The sequence below is a fragment of the Mus pahari genome, chromosome X (genome assembly GCF_900095145.1).
Source record: "Mus pahari chromosome X, PAHARI_EIJ_v1.1, whole genome shotgun sequence".
Lineage (NCBI taxonomy): Eukaryota > Metazoa > Chordata > Mammalia > Rodentia > Muridae > Mus > Mus pahari.
Window position 1 is genome coordinate 36,633,269 of NC_034613.1, and position 5,858 is coordinate 36,639,126.

The 5,858-nt window shown below is 37.0% G+C and overlaps 1 non-coding gene across 1 annotated transcript; it reads right to left on the reverse strand.

Annotated features, from left to right (window-relative positions):
- Window positions 1–2,872: 2,872 nt before the first annotated feature.
- Window positions 2,873–2,976, reverse strand: LOC115063164. Its single transcript, XR_003843060.1, has one exon. It is a non-coding gene; the product is annotated as a U6 spliceosomal RNA (small nuclear RNA).
- Window positions 2,977–5,858: the final 2,882 nt, after the last annotated feature.

Here is a 5,858-nt window from a genome sequence, read left to right on the forward strand (position 1 = left end):
TTTCTCAAAGAACCAGCTCCTGGTTTGGTTGATTCTTTGAATAGTTCTTTTTGTTTCCACTTGGTTGATTTCAGNNCTAAGNTTGATTATTTCCTGCNNTCTANTCCTCTTGGGTGAATTTGCTTCCTTTCNTTCTAGAGCTTCTAGGTGTGCTATCAGACTGCTAGTGTATTCTCTCTCTATTTTCTTTTTGGCAGCACTCAGAGTTATGTGTTTTCCTCTTAGGACTGTTTTCATTGTGTCCCATAAGTTCGGGTATGTTGTGGCTTCATTTTCATTAAACTCTAAAAGTCTTTAATTTGTTTCTCTATTTCTTCCTTGACTAAGGTATCGTTGAGTAGAGTGTTGTTCAGTTTAAACATGAATGTTGGCTTTCTATTATTTATGCTGTTATTGAAGATCAGCCTCAGTCCATGGTGATCTGATAGGATGCATGGGATAATTTCAATATTTTTGTACCTGTCAAGGCCTGTTTTGTGACCAATTATATGGTCAGTTTTGGAGGAGGAACCATGGGGTGCTGAGAAGAAGGAATATCTTTTTGTTTTAGGATAAACTGTTCTGTAGATATGTGTTCAATCTATTTGTTTCATAACTTCTGCTAGTGTCCATGTATCTCTGTTTAGTTTCTGTTTCCAGAATCTGTCCATTGGTGAGAGTGGAGTGTTGAATTATCCCACTATCATTGTAGGAGGTGCAATGTGTGCTTTAATTTTTACTAAAGTTTATTTAATGAATGTGGCTGCCCTTGCGGTTGAAGCAAAGATAATTAGAATTGAGAGTTCATCTTGGTATAGTTTACCTTTGATGAATATGAAGTGCCCCTCCTTGTCTTTTTTGAGAACTTTAGGTTGAAAGTCAATTTTATTCAATATTAGAATGGCTACTCCAGCTTGTTTCTTGGGACCAATTGCTTGGAAAATTGTTTTCCAGTAATTTACTCTAAGGTAGCATTTCTCTTTGTCCCTGAGGTGGGTTTCCTGTATGCAGCAAAATATTGGGTCTTGTTTATGTAACCAGTCTGTTACTCTATGTCTCAATTATTGGGGAATTGAGTCCATTGATATTAAGAGATATTAAGGAAAATTCATTGTTGCTTCCTGTTACTTTCATTGTTAAAGTTGGAATTATGTTCATGTGGCTATCATTTTAGGTTTGTTGAAAGATTACTTTCTTGCTTTTTCTAGAGCATAGTTTCCCTCTTTGTTTTGGAGTTTTCCCTTTATTATCCTTTGAATGTCTGGATTTGTGGAAAGATATTGTGTAAATTTGGTTTTCTCATGTAATACAATGGTTTCTCCATCTATGATATTGAGTGTTTTGCTGGGTATACTAGCCTGGGTTGGCATTTGTGTTCTCTTAGGGTCTGTATGATATCAGCCCATGATCTTCTGGCTTTTATAGTCTCTGGGGGAGAAGTCAGGTGTAATTCTGATAGGTCTGCCTTTATAAGGTAGTTGACCTTTTCCCCTTACTTATTTTAATATTTTTCTTTGTTTTGTGCATTTGGTGTTTTAATTATTATATGACTGGAGGAATTTCATTTCTGGTCTAGTCGAATTGGAGTTTTGTAGGCATCTTGTATATTCATGGGCATCTTTTTATTTGGGTTGGGGATGTTTTCTTCTATAATTTTGTTGAAGATATTCACTTCCCTTTCAGTTGGATATCTTCTTTCTTGTCTATACCTATTATCCTTAGGTTTGTTCTTCTCATTGTGTCCTGGATTTCCTGGATGTTTTAAGTTTGAATCCTTTTGCATTTCTCATTTTCTTTGATTGTCATGTCAATGTTTTCTTTGGTATCTTCTGCACCTGAGATTCTCTCTTCTATCTTTGAATTCTGTTGGTGATGCTTGCATCTATGGTTCCTGAAATCTTTCCTAGTATTTCTATCTCCATAGTTGTCTCCATTTGTGATTTCTTTATTGTGCCTACTTATCCTTTTAGATCCTGAATAGTTTTGATCAATTCTTTCACCTGCTTGGATGTGTTTTCCTGTAATTCTTTAAGGGGTTTTTGTGTTTCCATTTTAAGGACTTCTACCTGTTTACCTGTGTTCTACTGTATTTCTTTAAGGTAGTTATTTATATCCTTCTTATAGTCCTCCATCAACATCCTGAGAAGTGACTTTAGATCCATATCTTGTTTTTCTCCAGTGATTGTGTATCCAGGACTTGCTATGGTGGGAGTGTTAGGTCCTGATGTTGCCAAATAAATCTTGGTTTCTGTTGCTTTTCTTATGCTTGCCTCCTGTCATCTGATTATTTCAAGTGCTCCCTGTCCTGGATATATCTGATTGGAGCCTGTCTTTGCTGTAATTCTGGTTATAGCAGAAGTCCCCAGAGTCCAGCTTTCTCTGTGATCCTGTGATTCCGGGATTCTGTGATGCTGAGATTCTGTGTCTATCAGAGTTCTTGGCAGTCCAGCTTCCTCTGAGCCGCTTAGATCCTGGTGTGACTGGGGTCCTGTGATCCTAAGGTCCTGGGTGTGTTAGAATGTCTGGAAGTGGTACCTTCTCTGGGACCTTGGGGCTGTCTGCTGAGATAGAAACCAATGTAGACCAGCCCAGACTGGAAGGAACCTGAGCCACTGGTCTGATGTTCTTCCTGTTTCCCTGCTCCTGCTAGCCCTAGGCCCTCCCAGTTTTGTTGGCACAAATGTTGTATTTGACTTGCTAGTGGTACTAAGATCCTCGGTATGCTAGGGTAATTGGGGAGTGGAGAGTCTTCTGGGGACCATAAGACTGTCCATCGAGTTCAAGCCCAAAGTTTCCAGGCACTGGTGCTGACCCAGAGGAACAAGAGCCACTGGCCGGGCAAGGCTCCTAGGTCCCTACTCCCGCTGGCTCAAGGCACTCCCAGTTGTCTTGGAAAAATATGAAATGCTTCATGATTTTGCATGCCATTTTTGCACGGGGGTCATGCTAATCTCCATATAGTTCTAATTTTAGTATATGTGCTGGCGAAGCAAGCATGAATGATTAACTTTTTAAAAAAAAAGAAAACTAGAAAAGTAATAAAAATGGAAAACAAAACCCTGAGCACAAGCTCATGAGGATATGGAAAAAGGGAACAGTCATATCCGTTGGCCATGTCAACTTGTGCAACTACTTTGGAAATAAATTTGACAGTGTCTCAAAAAACTGGGAATAGTTCTTCCTCGCTGATATTTTCCAGAGATTAAAGGTATCATTTTCTGGTATTCTAGCATTTAAGAATATGTAAGTTCTTTCTCCACATCGTTGAAATCAACTTCTAGGAAATTTGGAGCCCTAAATGCCTTAGTGCTTCTTCATAAAAGATTACCCTTACTCCAAAGAAAATCTTCCTTTATGATTATCTTATAGCAGGACATAGTCTATATAACATCATTTTCTATTTTTCAGAAACCATTTATCATTTTTATACTTATTTTAATCATTTAACTTTATGCACATCAGAGTTGTCACCATACAATTCTTACTACTAGATATAATCCAAAAAAGAAGTAATACTGGAAATACTTTCTCAAATAAACTATCTTTTAGTTACTTTTCTATTGCTCTAATGAGACATAATGATCAAGCCAACTTATAGAAGAAAGTGTTTATTAGAGCTTAAGGTTTCAGAGTATCAGTGACTTCATCAGTGACACATGACAGCAGGTATATAGACATTGCATTAGAGCAGTAGGTGACAGCTTAAGTCCCTCTTGGTGGGGGGGATGGAACATAGAAAAAATATGGAAAAAACATGGGCAGCTAATTGGAAATTGTGTTGGTTTTTTCCACCTCCAGAAAGCATGCTTTCTCCAAGATAAGATTTCCTAATCTTTCACGCAGTTCCACAAATTGAAGACCAGGCATACAAGGCATATGATTCTTCTTACAGATTTTTGTAAAAGGGCTTTAAAAGAACATCATGATTATTTAAAATCTCACTACTGCCTTTAGTGTATTGTAGTGAATTTAAATGATTTGTATGCACAGATTACAAATGCAAAAAAACTGTTTCTGTTGTGGGAGAAACAAAACATTTCATTTCAAATGTTTAAAGCTTTTGTTACTCTTTTTAATAACCTTTAATTTTTGCATACATGTGCACTAATATCTATTTCACTCCAACTCCTCCATCCACAGCTGTAGACCTTATTATGTCTGCCCTGTATGTCTGAAATTCACAGTATGTTCTTTAATTATTAGTGTTACATAATCCACACAATAGGATATCCAATGTAGTGAGCTCATTTAGCATGTTTCATATGTACACATGCTCTTGGTTGATATTTTTGATTAAATAATATACCAGGGGCTTGTCTATGGAGGAAATAATACTCTTTTGGCTACCTGCAGCACTTCATCTTGAGGCTGAGCAGGGCTGCAACAATGAAAACTCAATGTGATGTGGTTTATGTTTTACTAAAGATAATAGTAACAATAACAAATGCTAGTGTTAAAGATATTTAATGTCATTTTCTTCAATATTAGAATGATGAATCATATTAATTTATTGCAAATAATGGGAGAGAATTTGTCATATCTATCCTTCTATACCTGGCTAATTATAATAAAATTGTCCATTTTCATTTATGTTGATAAAAACAAATCACAGAAATTCAAAATGCCTAAAAAATACTCCATAGTGTGTGTGTGTGTGTGTGTGTGTGTGTGTGTGTGTGTGTGTGTGTGTGACATGATTTTTCTATTCATCTCTTGATGTACATCAAGACCAGTTCCATATTGTAGCTGTTGTGAATGGTACTGTACCATATGTTAAATGTTTAGGTCTCTTTGGTGAGCTGATATAATTTATTTTAGATATAGAAGTAGATATAAGATTGCTGAATCATATGGTACATCAAAGTGCAATTTTCACTGAAACCTAAATAGTATTCTAAATAATGACAGTACTAATTTATGCTCCTATTGAGAGCACAAGTGCTATTTTTTCTCACTTCCCACTGCCATTTGTTTTAAAAATAGAGATTCTAACTGAAAAAGAATATATCATAGTATATTTTGATATGAACTTTTGTGGGACATGATGGTTTTGGATATTTTTCACATTTTTTATTGGTAATAGATAGTGGTTTGTTAATTTATTAATTTATTTATATATTTATTCATTTATTTCTACTAATTTAATTTTTATCCCATTCAGTGCCTTGCTCCTGGTCACCTTCTTCCATAATCCTTCCCCCATACTCCCTCCCCTTCTCCTCTGAGCAGGTCGGGCCTCTTTGGGTGTCATTCTCCCCTGGAACATCAAGTCACTATGAGGCTAGGCACATCTTCTACCACTGATGCAAGACCAGGAAGGCCAGATAGAAGAATATATCCCATGTATAGGCAACAGATTTTACAGTAGCCCATATCCAGTTGTTCACGACCCATATGAAGACTAAGCTGCACATCTGATATATATGCCTATGCCTAGCCATTGTGTTTTCTTTGATTGTTGGTTCAGTGTCTAAGAATCCCAAGGTTCCAGGCTAGTTAATTCAGTTGTCTTCCTGGGGAGTTACTGTCCCTTTAGGGGCCACAGTCTTTATTAGATTCTAGGGGCCCCAAGCTCCAATATTTGGCTGGGGGTGTCTGCATCTGTCTGAGTCAGCTACTGTGTGGGCCTTCTCATAGGACTACCATGTTAGATATCTGTCTGCAAGCATAACAGAGTACCATTAATAGTATCAAAGATTGGTGCTTGTCAATGGTATAGGTCTCAAGTTTGGCTGTTTATTGGTTGGCCATTCCACTTATTTCTGCTCTATCCCAAATCCCTTCATTTCTTTTAGATAGGATAAAATATTGCTAGAAAATTTTCAGGGTAGGTTGGTGTTCCTATTGTTCTACTGGAGTTTCTGCCTGGCTACAGGAAG